Consider the following 16,512-nt stretch of genomic DNA (forward strand, 5'->3'; position numbering starts at 1 on the left):
CTTCACTCCAGAGGACCACTATATTTCCACCTTCACTCCAGAGGGCCACTATATTTCCACCTTCACTCCAGAGGGCCACTTTGCATATTGCTACATCCTACTTTGTCATTCTAGTATCTCATACAAAAGAAGCAAAAGACGCTGCGATGCATTTTGAGCTTGTAGATCGGCTATTTTTTGCTTCTTTTGAATTGGAATCCTGAATAATTGTGTTGTTAATTTGAATTGGAATCCTGAAATGTAACATTTTGATTTTTGATTTAAAACATTATATACTCATGTTAACTTTATGAACTCAAATACCAATAAATTGGACGTAAACAAATACATTGTAATACTACTATACTAGTCATTAAGCTACTAATATAGACTGACGGAATTAAAGCAAGTCATGTTTGGAATTATAACAGCTGAAATCAATAATATATCAGTATTCCGGTATCAACCTGTGGGCTGCATTAAGTGAAGGTGGGGGCCGCATGTGGCCCCCGGGCCGCCAGTTGCCCATGTATGACCTAGGATAATAATATATGAGTAAATGAGTTATTCTATAGTCTGTCTGCCTGTCAGCCTACACATGGCCTCTGGGCTGGTGTTATGGATGACAGAGAGAGTAAATGTACTTAAAGGGGAAGACCACCCATTTTCAATATTGATCATTGTCATTAATATACCTTAGAGGAGTTTTGTGGAAATAGAAAAAAAGTTCTCCCCTTCTGTGTTGCCTAGAACTGGAGGATTGATTCGGGGGTTTGTATTGTAAAGTACAATGTCTGATGTCATCAACTTGTAATTTGCAATACAAACCCCAAAATCAATCCTCCAGTTCTAGGCAACACAGAAGAGGGGGAACTTTTTTTCTATGTCCACAAAACTCCTCTAAGGTATATTAAAGGGGAAGACCACCCATTTTCAATATTGAACTGTATCATTAATATACCTTAGAGGAGTTGTGTGGAAATAGAAAACAAGTTCCCCCCCCTTCTGTGTTGCCTAGAACTGGAGGATTGATTTTGGGGTTTGTATTGCAAATTACAACTTGATGACATCACACATTGTACTTTACAATACAAACCCCAAAATCAATCCTCCAGTTCTTGGCAACACAGAAGGGGGGGAACTTTTTTTCTATTTCCACACAACTCCTCTAAGGTATATTAATGACATATTTCAATATTGAAAATGGGTGGTCTTCCCCTTTAATGACATAGTTCAATATTGAAAATGGGTGGTCTTCCCCTTTAATGACATAGTTCAATATTGAAAATGGGTGGTCTTCCCCTTTAATGTAGTTACCTTACTTTGGGCTGATGTTATGGATGACAGAGAGTAAATGTACTTAGTTACTCTGACAGAGAGAGTAAATTAGTTACTCTGAGGCTGGTGTTATGAATGACAGGCAGGCAGTGATCATCATGAGTGGAACAGAATGTAGGTTTTGTGCTTAACCTACTTCTCTCTGTCTGTCTGTCTGTCACGGGTGACACAGGAACGTCAGTCAGGCAGGCAGGCAGGCAGGCAGGCAGGCAGACAGACAGACAGACAGACAGACAGACAGACAGACAGACAGACAGGCAGGCAGGCAGGCAGGCAGGCAGGCAGGCAGGCAGGCAGACAGACAGACAGACAGACAGACAGACAGACAGACAGACAGACAGACAGACAGACAGACAGGTCTATAGATTAATAATCCCTCATGATAAAAACATCCACAGGCAGCAGAATGTTTTCACATCCAGTCTGACAGCAGAGCAGAGAGGAGAGGACTGTTGGACCATCACAACATGTAGGCTGATTTACCTTCTATTTATCAATTCTATAACAAGTAGCCTACGCTCTGCTTATTTATTGTCTTTCTTTCTTTCTTTCTTACTTTCTTTCTTTCTTTCTTTCTTTTCTCCTTTTCTGTCATATCTCTCTCTTTCTCTCTTTCTCTCTCTCAGTGTGTGTGCACTCAGATTGTCTGCGTTGTGTGCGATTGTATTGCATTCTCATAACCTCTCTCTCTCTCTCTCTCTCTCTCTCTCTCTCTCTCTCTCTCTCTCTCTCTCTCTCTCTCTCTCTCTCTCTCTCTCTCTCCCTCCATCGTAGTGTGTAACGGTGTGTTCAGTAACCATGGTGACCACCATGAGCTCCATGAAGGAGGAGGAGGGGGGTGTGGGGGTGTGGTGCGGTCCGGGGGACCCTGGGTGCAGCGCCCGGGGGTCCCCAGCACCCTGGGGTGTCAGCGCACGCCCGGCCACACCCTGGGGAGTCAGCGCCTTCCGTATGGTGGATCTGCCTCCGTCTACTGAGTCTGTCAGCACCGTGAGTGATCTATAGTATTATAATAACCTATCTTTATGATAGTATGATAGTTTAATATCCTCCGTCTACTGAGTCTGTCAGCACCGTGAGTGATCTATAGTATTATAATAACCTATCTTTATGATAGTATGATAGTTTAATATCCTCTGTCTACTGAGTCTGTCAGCACCATGAGTGATCTACTGTATTATAACCTATCTTTATGATAGTATGATAGTTTAATATCCTCTGTCTACTGAGTCTGTCAGCACCGTGAGTGATCTACTGTATAATATTATTATCTATCTGTGTATTAGTTACAGTAAATGATAGTTTAATAATAATATTATAATCTATCTGTGTAATAGTTACAGTATATGATAGTTTAATAATGCCTCCGTCTACTGAGTCTGTCAGCACCGTGAGTAATCTACTGTATAATATTATTATCTATCTGTGTAATAGTTACAGTAAATGATAGTTTAATATCCTCTGTCTACTGAGTCTGTCAGCACCGTGAGTTAATATAATATAATATTATAATCTATCTGTGTATTAGTTACAGTAAATGATAGTTTAATAATAATATTATAATCTATCTGTGTAATAGTTACAGTATATGATAGTTTAATAATGCCTCCGTCTACTGAGTCTGTCACCACCACAGGGGCGTCAATTGGGTATGGCAGGGGTATGCAGCTATATATGAAACCATGAATGTCTCTTTATCTGTGTTGGTTATTATGTTGTTGAATTACAGTAAAATAACTGCAAATGCAAAATTTAACAAAATGGTCACTTTAAAGCTATACTGTGTAAGTTGCTGAACTAGTGGTCAGTAGCGGTATTGCTTTTTTCATCAGTTTTTCGCCCGGTGTCGCCGCGGACCACCGGAGCGGCGCCGCAAACCACCGCGACCGATACGAATCCGTAGAGAACGTCATTTTCTGACCAGGATTTGGGGAGTAAGAGGCAAGAATCCTTCACCATCATAAACACTGTTGCTGAGGGAGGCTACTTCCTGAAGAGACGGCAAGGCACGCTGTGATTGGCCGGTAGTCTATCATGTGTGTATGATCCGCGATGTGATTGGCCAACGTATACACAACGTATACAGATGATGCAGATGACGTAATTTTCCCGCGAGATCCGGACCCCAGCCAGGATCATAGAAAACATATTTACAGAAGGCTTTAGGGGCTGAAATTAACAGAGTGGGAGTTCCAAAACTTTAGCGATTTAATAGTTAGGACAACTTTGTTTTATAAAAAAAAGTTACATAGTATAACTTTAACAAGGTATTATAATTAAATTATAGGTATATATAATACTTCTTCTTAAAATAAATGTATCATGCCTGTTGCTAAGGTATGGCAACATGACTGGTAGACACCAGTCATGTTGCCATACCTTAGCAACAGGCATGATACATTTATTTTAAGTACATTTTATTTGTTTCCCCCTGTTTCTACGGTTTCCACAATTAACAATAATGCATTGCACCTGCGGAACCTGGGAATATACCATTCTGTCAAGATGGGGAGAATATAATTATAATACCTTGTTAAAGTGACCATTTTGTTAAATGTTGCATTTGTAGTTATTTTACTGTAATTTAACAACATAATAACCAGCACAGATAGACAAAGAGACATTCATGGATTTATATTTCAAAGTAACTTTTATACTCCCCCCTGGACCCAGGGTATGGCAGCTGCATACCCCTGGACCACCCTGGACCCAGGGTATGGCAGCTGCATACCCCTGGACCCCCCTGGACCCAGGGTATGGCAGCTGCATACCCCTGGACCCCCCTGGACCCAGGGTATGGCAGCTGCATACCCCTGGACCCCCCTGGACCCAGGGTATGGCAGCTGCATACCCCTGCCATACCCTATTGACGCCCCTGCTCCATGTCCAGGCTGTGCTCAGTGAGTCTGTACATTGTGAAGGTTTTCCTCTGTTTGTCATCAGTCAACACGCTCACATATTCTGAGTCTGTACATTGTGAAGGTTTTGCTCTCTTTGTCATCAGTCACCACGCTCACATATTCTGCCACAGCGAGTTGAATATTTGGAATTTATTTGGACACTTAAAGAAATATTTAGTATCATTTTAAACTTGAAGTACAAAGTTATTTTCAGTCAGTTCTAACCAAAATGTCTGTTGTCTCAACGTTTTCCTCGCAACATAATCGCTAAAATATTCTATAAATACAAGGTGCTGGAAGTGAAAATGATGAATATAATGTAGGGGTGCCTCGGATGTGTGTTGTGTTAGTGTAGCACAGTGTGTGTCAGAGTGAGTGTTGTGTGTCAGTGTGAGTGTTGTGTGTTAGTGTAGCACAGTGTGTGTCAGTGTGAGTGTTGTGTGTCAGTGTGAGTGTTGTGTGTTAGTGTAGCACAGTGTGTGTCAGAGGGCTCATGTTATTGATCCATATTGATCAGCTCTCAGAGACAGAGATGCTCACTGCTGGTGACAACAGGGTTCATCATATTGATCCATATTGATCAGCTATCAGAGAGAGAAGAGCTTTGACCTCAATACACTGACAGACACACACACACACACACACACACACACACACATACACACACACACACACACACACACACACACGCGCACACACACACACACACACACACACACACACACACACACACACACACACACACACACACACACAAACACACGTTTTCCAGGGCGTTTTAGAGAAGGGAGAAGAGTCTGGGACGCGTGGAGCGTCGTCCAGGGTGTTTTAGTGAAGGGAGAAGAGTCTGGGACGCGTGGAGCGTCGTCCAGGGTGTTTTAGTGAAGGGAGAAGAGTCCAGGGTGTTTTAGTGAAGGGAGAAGAGTCTGGGACGCGTGGAGCGTCGTCCAGGGCGTTTTAGGGAAGGGAGAAGAGTCTGGGACGCGTGGAGCGTCGTCCAGGGTGTTTTAGTGAAGGGAGAAGAGTCTGGGACGCGTGGAGCGTCGTCCAGGGCGTTTTAGGGAAGGGAGAAGAGTCTGGGACGCGTGGAGCGTTGTCCAGGGCGTTTTAGTGAAGGGAGAAGAGTCTGGGACGCGTGGAGCGTCGTCCAGGGCGTTTTAGTGAAGGGAGAAGAGTCTGGGACGCGTGGAGCGTCGTCCAGGGTGTTTTAGTGAAGGGAGAAGAGTCGTCCAAGGTGTTTTAGGGAAGGTTTGGATAGCGTCCTTGTGTCAGCTGAACTGTGTGAGCAGTGAGTAGGGTTTGGATCAGGCTCTGAAGGTACAGTATGGAGCAGCCATAGCTTTGGTTGCTTTGAAGGTCAACATCAGTGCTGCATGCATACTCTTTGAGGAGCAGCTTTACACAGGACTGTTCACATGTTGGAAGCTTCATTCATGACTTGGGCGTTTGTAATTCTAAATCAACATTCCAAAATCGTTGGCAAACCCACTTTTTACACAGAGAATTAGAGTGCAATAAAAAGGTGTCTGGAGAAGGACCTCCAGATCACTGCAGAGATGGAGCCCCAGATGTCTGGAGAAGGACCTCCAGATCAGTGCAGAGATGGAGCCCCAGGTGTCTAGAGATGGACCTCCAGATGTCTGGAGAAGGACCTCCAGTCCAGTAGCCTGACAGTAGCCTGCTTCCAGACCATAGACCCCGCCCACTCTCAGAGTGGACTCTTTCTCTGGTCTGGAGCAATCAGGTCCATAGGGTGGGGGTGGGTCTAACAAATATCCAATCCGTGCAGCAGTTGAAACGATTCAAAGGAAGTTCACACACACAGGCAGGCTGAGGCAGGCACACACACACACACACACGCGCACACACACACACACACACACACACACACACACACACACAAACACACACACACACACACACACACACACACACACACACACACACACACACACACACACACACACACGCGCGCTGATTTCACCAAGCTGTTAATGTTGATTACATGTTTCTGGTCGCAGTTCTGTGTGGAAGCAGTCACTGGCACAGACAGAGACACACACACAATCACACACACACACTCCACGACCGTGCGTCGCGTCCACCGTAGGTCGCATTTACTACCAAAACCTCCACGGGCTGTCTGTGCGTCAGTGAGTCCGTCACACTTTTGCCCTGCTCATATCTCCACAACCGTTGCCCCCATCCATGCCAAATTTTGCACACACACTCCTTACCTGCCAAACTACAACCTCCAAGGACCCCCGGAGCCCCAGGGACCCCCAACTCGGGCTAGGAGCGTCCGGGAGAGCCGGGGCCGGTACCTATTCATCCGCCAAGGCAACGTGGAGACCCCACCCCTCATTTCTCACATGGCCCTATTGTAGCGCCACCTTCAGGCTGATTTTTAAAACACATTTTTGAACACTGCTCCTACAGTTTTTGCCCTAAAATTACGAATATCACTACACAGCATGTCTACACTCATGTCATCAACATGGATCAGGAACATTTTGGAAAAACAAATTTTTGCCCTATTTGTGGAGATAAGCCACCTACGGTCGCTTATCTCCCGATTAGGGAGTCTTACTGGTTATAAAACATGCATTAACCACTTCAACCCTTTCAACCATTTGAAAATAGCCGATCTACAAGCTCACAATGTGTGGCCATGCGACACAGTTTGAGAACCAGTGATTTAGAAGTCGTGTGGAATGGGCCTCGGGGATTAACTGGTTAATGAACATTCAATAGACGTAGAAGAATCCAATCAATACAACATGATCTGATGAAAACATGCTGGCTTTAGAGAAACATCTCATATAACACTGAATGACAGACAGACAGAACACAGTACTATGATAGCATTGAATGACAGACAGACAGAACACAGTACTATGATAGATATTTAACTCATATAACATTGAATGACAGACGGATAGAACACAGTACTATGATAGATATTTAACTCATATAACATTGAATGACAGACAGATAGAACACAGTACTATGATAGATATTTAACTCATATAACATTGAATGACAGACAGATAGAACACAGTACTATGATAGATATTTAACTCATATAACATTGAATGACAGACAGATAGAACACGGTACTATGATAGATATTTAACTCATATAACATTGAATGACAGACAGATAGAACACAGTACTATGATAGATATTTAACTCATATAGCATTGAATGACAGACAGACAGAACACAGTACTATGATAGATATTTAACTCATATAACATTGAATGACAGACAGACAGAACACAGTACTATGATAGATATTTAACTCATATAACATTGAATGACAGACAGACAGAACACAGTACTATGATAGATATTTAACTCATATAACATTGAATGACAGACAGATAGAACACAGTACTATGATAGATATTTAACTCATATAACATTGAATGACAGACAGATAGAACACAGTACTATGATAGATATTTAACTCATATAACATTGAATGACAGACAGACAGAACACAGTACTATGATAGATATTTAACTCATATAACATTGAATGACAGACAGACAGAACACAGTACTATGATAGATATTTAACTCATATAACATTGAATGACAGACAGATAGAACACAGTACTATGATAGATATTTAACTCATATAACATTGAATGACAGACAGACAGAACACAGTACTATGATAGATATTTAACTCATATAACATTGAATGACAGACGGATAGAACACGGTACTATGATAGATATTTAACTCATATAACATTGAATGACAGACGGATAGAACACAGTACTATGATAGATATTTAACTCATATAACATTGAATGACAGACAGACAGAACACAGTACTATGATAGATATTTAACTCATATAACATTGAATGACAGACAGATAGAACACGGTACTATGATAGATATTTAACTCATATAACATTGAATGACAGACAGATAGAACACGGTACTATGATAGATATTTAACTCATATAACATTGAATGACAGACAGATAGAACACAGTACTATGATAGATATTTAACTCATATAACATTGAATGACAGACAGATAGAACACGGTACTATGATAGATATTTAACTCATATAACATTGAATGACAGATGGATAGAACACGGTACTATGATAGATATTTAACTCATATAACATTGAATGACAGACGGATAGAACACGGTACTATGATAGATATTTAACTCATATAACATTGAATGACAGACGGATAGAACACGGTAGGCTACTATGATAGATATTTAACTCATATAACATTGAATGACAGACAGATAGAACACAGTACTATGATAGATATTTAACTCATATAACATTGAATGACAGACAGATAGAACACAGTACTATGATAGATATTTAACTCATATAACATTGAATGACAGACGGATAGAACACAGTACTATGATAGATATTTAACTCATATAACATTGAATGACAGACAGATAGAACACAGTACTATGATAGATATTTAACTCATATAACATTGAATGACAGACGGATAGAACACAGTACTATGATAGATATTTAACTCATATAACATTGAATGACAGACAGATAGAACACAGTACTATGATAGATATTTAACTCATATAACATTGAATGACAGACGGATAGAACACAGTACTATGATAGATATTTAACTCATATAACATTGAATGACAGACAGATAGAACACAGTACTATGATAGATATTTAACTCATATAACATTGAATGACAGACGGATAGAACACAGTACTATGATAGATATTTAACTCATATAACATTGAATGACAGACGGATAGAACACGGTACTATGATAGATATTTAACTCATATAACATTGAATGACAGACGGATAGAACACGGTACTATGATAGATATTTAACTCATATAACATTGAATGACAGACGGATAGAACACAGTACTATGATAGATATTTAACTCATATAACATTGAATGACAGACAGACAGAACACAGTACTATGATAGATATTTAACTCATATAACATTGAATGACAGACGGATAGAACACGGTACTATGATAGATATTTAACTAATATAACATTGAATGACAGACAGATAGAACACGGTACTATGATAGATATTTAACTCATATAACATTGAATGACAGACGGATAGAACACAGTACTATGATAGATATTTAACTCATATAACATTGAATGACAGACGGATAGAACACGGTACTATGATAGATATTTAACTCATATAACATTGAATGACAGACAGATAGAACACAGTACTATGATAGATATTTAACTCATATAACATTGAATGACAGACGGATAGAACACAGTACTATGATAGATATTTAACTCATATAACATTGAATGACAGACGGATAGAACACAGTACTATGATAGATATTTAACTCATATAACATTGAATGACAGACAGATAGAACACAGTACTATGATAGATATTTAACTCATATAACATTGAATGACAGACGGATAGAACACGGTACTATGATAGATATTTAACTCATATAACATTGAATGACAGACAGATAGAACACGGTACTATGATAGATATTTAACTAATATAACATTGAATGACAGACAGATAGAACACAGTACTATGATAGATATTTAACTCATATAACATTGAATGACAGACGGATAGAACACGGTACTATGATAGATATTTAACTCATATAACATTGAATGACAGACAGATAGAACACGGTACTATGATAGATATTTAACTAATATAACATTGAATGACAGACGGATAGAACACGGTACTATGATAGATATTTAACTCATATAACATTGAATGACAGACAGATAGAACACAGTACTATGATAGATATTTAACTCATATAACATTGAATGACAGACGGACAGAACACAGTACTATGATAGATATTTAACTAATATAACATTGAATGACAGACGGATAGAACACGGTACTATGATAGATATTTAACTCATATAACATTGAATGACAGACAGATAGAACACGGTACTATGATAGATATTTAACTCATATAACATTGAATGACAGACAGATAGAACACGGTACTATGATAGATATTTAACTCATATAACATTGAATGACAGACGGATAGAACACAGTACTATGATAGATATTTAACTCATATAACATTGAATGACAGACGGATAGAACACAGTACTATGATAGATATTTAACTCATATAACATTGAATGACAGACAGATAGAACACGGTACTATGATAGATATTTAACTCATATAACATTGAATGACAGACAGATAGAACACAGTACTATGATAGATATTTAACTCATATAACATTGAATGACAGACGGATAGAACACGGTACTATGATAGATATTTAACTCATATAACATTGAATGACAGACAGATAGAACACAGTACTATGATAGATATTTAACTCATATAACATTGAATGACAGACAGATAGAACACAGTACTATGATAGATATTTAACTCATATAACATTGAATGACAGACAGATAGAACACGGTACTATGATAGATATTTAACTCATATAACATTGAATGACAGACAGATAGAACACAGTACTATGATAGATATTTAACTCATATAACATTGAATGACAGACGGATAGAACACGGTACTATGATAGATATTTAACTCATATAACATTGAATGACAGACAGATAGAACACAGTACTATGATAGATATTTAACTCATATAACATTGAATGACAGACAGATAGAACACGGTACTATGATAGATATTTAACTCATATAACATTGAATGACAGACAGATAGAACACAGTACTATGATAGATATTTAACTCATATAACATTGAATGACAGACGGATAGAACACGGTACTATGATAGATATTTAACTCATATAACATTGAATGACAGACAGATAGAACACAGTACTATGATAGATATTTAACTCATATAACATTGAATGACAGACAGATAGAACACGGTACTATGATAGATATTTAACTCATATAACATTGAATGACAGACAGATAGAACACAGTACTATGATAGATATTTAACTCATATAACATTGAATGACAGACAGATAGAACACGGTACTATGATAGATATTTAACTCATATAACATTGAATGACAGACAGATAGAACACGGTACTATGATAGATATTTAACTAATATAACATTGAATGACAGACAGATAGAACACGGTACTATGATAGATATTTAACTCATATAACATTGAATGACAGACAGATAGAACACGGTACTATGATAGATATTTAACTCATATAACATTGAATGACAGACAGACAGAACACAGTACTATGATAGATATTTAACTCATATAACATTGAATGACAGACAGATAGAACACGGTACTATGCAGTAGATATAAAGAAGGGTCAGGGGAGGCTGGGCTAGGTTTGTTATTGCCAGTTGTGAACGGCTGCCGCCTGTAAGTGGTTTTTCAGGGCAATTTTAAAGGATGCTAGGGAACCACACTCCTTTAAGGCCTTTGGTAGGGCGTTCCACATTTTGGTGGTGTCGCACAAGGAGTTTGACAGTGCTGTAGGGAGCAGAGAGGAACCACACTTCACCTCCATCAGATGTTCTACTGTTAAATAGGAATGCTGGGTTTAAAGGACAACTTTGTTTTTTTTGTACAACAAGGGTTCATATTTTAGATTGTAATTAGAGAAAAGAAAATATGAGAGTTAAAATGTTTTCATTTGCTTCGTTCTATTGTTTTATCGTGTTTACCGTGCTAAAATGTGGGGCATGCGTACGCATGGGGGCATGCATACAAGTGGCTCAATATGTCTTTTTAGACACAATAAGCCAGCAGTTTCTTTATTGCTATTTACAGTAACACTTATAGTCACATCCAACCATGAAAGGTTGCGTTGTATCTTGGGAATGGGCTTATTCTGTGTAAAATTACATATTTAGCCTCGTGTACGCATGCCCCCAACCACTGAAATAAGAATCTCTAAAACAATAGAAAGAAGTAAATGAAATAATTTTAACACTCATCTTTTATATTGTTTAATTACAATCTAAAATATGAACCCTTGTTGTAAAAAACTAAAGTTGTCCTTTAAGTGGTTGTTTCAAAACTCACTAATTCACATTAATTCATTTATTTCCCTGTATTCATCCAGAGTAGTAGGTCACAAATGCTCTTCTCCTGTGTGCCCGTGTGTGTGCGTGCGTGCGTGCGTGCGTGCGTGCGTGCGTGTATATGAACTCTGACCTGCAGGAAATCGGACACCGAGCAGCAGATTGTGTTGTTTTAGTGTTGGTGTGAGTTTATTCAGAACACAACATAACAAACCTTCTTATTCAGAACATAACACAACATAACAAACACTCTTATTCACAACACAACACAACATAACAAACACTCTTATTCACAACACAACATAACAAACCTCTTATTCACAACACAACATAACAAACCCTCTTATTCACAACACAACATAACAAACCCTCTTATTCACAACACAACATAACATAACAAACCCTCTTATTCACAACACAACACCAGTAAGACTCCCTAATCGGGAGATAAGCGACCGTAGGTGGCTTATCTCCACAAATAGGGCTAAAAATTGTTTTTCCAAAATCTTCCTGATCCATAACCCAGTACGCAAATAGCACCATCTTGGATATGGCGCAATGCATTCCGGGTATTCGCAAAGGTCTCTGGGATTGTTTGGGTCCATGCGCATCCAACGCTAGGGGCGCATCTCAGAGCCGCAATTGGGTTAGATGATAGTCTTGGAGGATGACGGACGCAGATGACCAATATAGTAATTTAAATGTTCCTCATCTAAGACGCTATCTATTAGACCGTGACATTGTTGTGTCAAATGCATTAAAGAAGGATTTAGTTGCCTGTTGCCGTGCAGCATGTATTTTAAATCTGCAACCACCAAAACAATACGCTACAGATTACAGAAATAGAGGACCAGAGGAGGTCCAAACTCATTTTAGATGGGGGTATAATTTGTCTTCCCGATCCTGATACCCTCCGAAACGGCTGGGAAGACGTCATGCTATCCACAGTTGTTACAAAGTGCTATAGAAGTAAGTCTAATAGTCCGTTATTGTCTCCAGGTTGGCAGAGGTAGCGCCCAGGATTACATTAGATAATATAATTAATTGACACCGAACATGGGTTACAACATCGTGGGATAAAAACAAACAAACAAATAAATATTAAGTCTATTAATAAGAATCAAATCACGTTTGCTGCAATAAATAGGCATATATGCCATTGACTGTTAAAATATTGAATTGGCTCTTAATTATAAAGACCACCGGCTATGTGGCCGCCTGGCCAAATGCTGTTATTAGGCTATTTTATAATTTAAGCCTATTATTGTTATTATTATTATTATTTCGATAAAGTACAACAACCATTAAAAATTCATAATCATTTAAAGTTTGTATCGTGCTCGGACTCTCTGTCCTGACAGCTTGCTGCTGCTGCTGCTGTTATAGATCAGCCTATTTGTCGTACGATGGTGTTGCGCGCTGAAAATATCAGAGCTACAGGCTCACAACACGTCTCAACTCGCCAGGTTGAGAGCTTGTATATCTGCCATTGCAGAAACACCGTCGTACGGCGAAGGCTCGAAGCACATTTTCTCCAATTTATCAGCGCGGTGTACGGGACTTCTTGGTTCGCTTGGAGTCGGGGTTTAGGTTTACTGTTATGACAAACAGAACCGGGCGTGATCTGAACCGGACCCGGTTGAGGATAATAAAACAGGGATACAAACTTCTATGGGTCGTGGAATGAGTGCCACTTGGATACGAGCAAGAACAGTGACTGTCTGATCACAGCAATGGATGGATTAAGTGCCAAGAAAAGTGGTGAAAGTTGGTGACGATGCAGGCAAGTTGCTTGCGCCATCATGACATAACATTAACAAAACAAAACATGTTTGCATATTAAGGTTGAATGAGATGTAAAAGCCCAAATCATATGAATTGGTAGGCTACTGTGCGACCGCATCGCGCAAGCAGTTCCCTTGCGCCCACTTTATTCATTTTATTTTTTGGCAAGCCCTCTGAGTCTGCACGAGTTGTTAATTATAAAAACAGTAACAGATTGCATCTGTGATAAAGTGGAAGAAGTGCAGCGCTATAACATAAAACAGTTTAATAATCGGCACGTAGAGAGCAAAGACGCGTACACTCAAAGCATATCCCAAGCAGCTGAGACGCTCATGGACCCATTTACTCCCAGATAGCTTTGCGCTTACCCCCAATGCAACACGAAATATCCAACATGGCGGTATTTGCGAACTGGGTTATGTTGATGACATGAGTGTAGACATGCTGTGTAGTGATATTCATGATTTTAGGGCAAAAACTGTAGGAGCAGTGTCCAAAAAAGTGTTTTGAAAATCGGCCTGAAGGTGGCGCTAGAATAGGGCCATGTGAGAAATGAGGGGTGGGGTCTCCGCGTTGCCTTGGCGGACGAATAGGTACCGGCCCCGGCTCTCCCGGACGCTCCTAGCCCGAGTTACGGCATTTTATGTGCGCTGCAGTGGCAGGGGGTCCTCCACTGGGGGCGCCACCACTTTTGCATCCGTTCTGGAGCACCAGGAGTCGGTGGTCCCCGGGAATTCCCCGTGAGCAGCCCCGTTGGGGTGGTCATTTGGTCATTTTTGCACATTTGGGCATTTTTTACATCTGGGGGGGTCCCTGGGGCGTTGTAGTTTGGCAGGCAAGGAGTGTGTGTGTAAAATCTGGCATGGATCGGGTCAACGGGTGCGGAGATATAAGCAGGGAAAAAGTGTGACGTGTGACGTGTGAGCACATTTGGTCATTTTTAACATCTGGGGGTCCCCCAGGGACCTGGGGGTCCCTGGGGCTCCGGGGGTCCTTGGAGGTTGTAGTTTGGCAGTCAAGGAGTGTGTGTGCAAAATCTGGCATGGATGGGGGCAACGGTTGTGGAGATATGAGCAGGGCAAAAGTGTGACTGACTGACTGACTCACTCACTCACTCACAGACAGCCGGTGGAGGTTTTGGTAGTATAACCGCATATTATACATGTGAAGTTTAAAGTATCTAGAAGTATAGCAGTCATAAATAAAGCAAAGCAGGTTCTGGATCAGAAGTCACTCCACACTCTCTACTGTTCTTTAATCTTGCCATATTTACATTATTGTGCTGAAGTTTGGGGTAATAACTATAAAAAATCATTACAACCATTAATTATTCTTCAAAAGAGAGCAATAAGGACCATTCACAAGGTTGGCTATTTGGAACACACTAATCCTCTATTTTTACAGTGAAATTTATTAAAGTTCACCGACATAGTATCATACCAAACTGCAATAATAATGTACAAGGCTAAAAACCATCTTTTACCGATAAATATTCAGCAGTTGTTTAGGGATCGGGAGGGGGGATACAATTTGAGGGGAGAATTTAATTTTAAAACATTAGTCAGAAAGACTACCATGATGAGTTTTTGTGTATCAAGGGCCGGAGTAACACTATGGAATAGTCTGAGTGAGGAACTAAAGCAATGTCCAAGCATCAAGCGGTTTAAAGGGTTGTATAAATGTATGTTGTTCAGGGAGGTTGGGAATGGATAAGTGATTGGTTATTTGAGTTATTTGAGTGAGTCTACATTGGGTAGCAGGATTACTTACTGTATTATGGGATATTATTATTATTATATAATTAATTATATCATGTTATACTATATAGAAAAGAAAGTATTAGAAGGTCTGGTTTTTGCGGTAGATGTATGTATGTATGTATGTATGTATGTATGTATGTATGTATGTATGCGTGCGTGCATGTATGCGTGCATGTAGTATTTGGGTTTAAGTATGTAGGTATGTTTGTATATGTATGTGGATATACATGTGCATGTTCATGCACATGTATTGATATATATATATATTGGTATATATAATTGTGAAATTTTAAGTTATTTTGAACTAAGTCAGGTACAAAAGGGGGTGGGAGTTTATAAGTTTTACTTCTTCTCACTCCTTTTCGGATATGTTATTATTTTGATTTGTTTTGTGTTTTTATTACTTGCTATGTTTTCATTTTATATTCTTTATTTTTTGTCTTGTGTTTGGAAGTGCAAAATTGTACTTTTTATTTTATATGACATTCGAAATAAATATGACTAAACTAAACTAAACTAAATGCGACCTACGGTCGCAATAACAAACCTTCTTATTCACAACACAACATAACATAACAAACCCTCTTATTCACAACACAACATAACAAACCTTCTTATTCACAACACAACATAACAAACCTTCTTATTCACAACACAAAATAACATAACAAACCTTCTTATTCA

This window comes from Nannobrachium achirus (assembly GCF_963921795.1).
Source record: "Nannobrachium achirus genome assembly, chromosome: 13".
Taxonomy (NCBI): Eukaryota; Metazoa; Chordata; class Actinopteri; order Myctophiformes; family Myctophidae; genus Nannobrachium; species Nannobrachium achirus.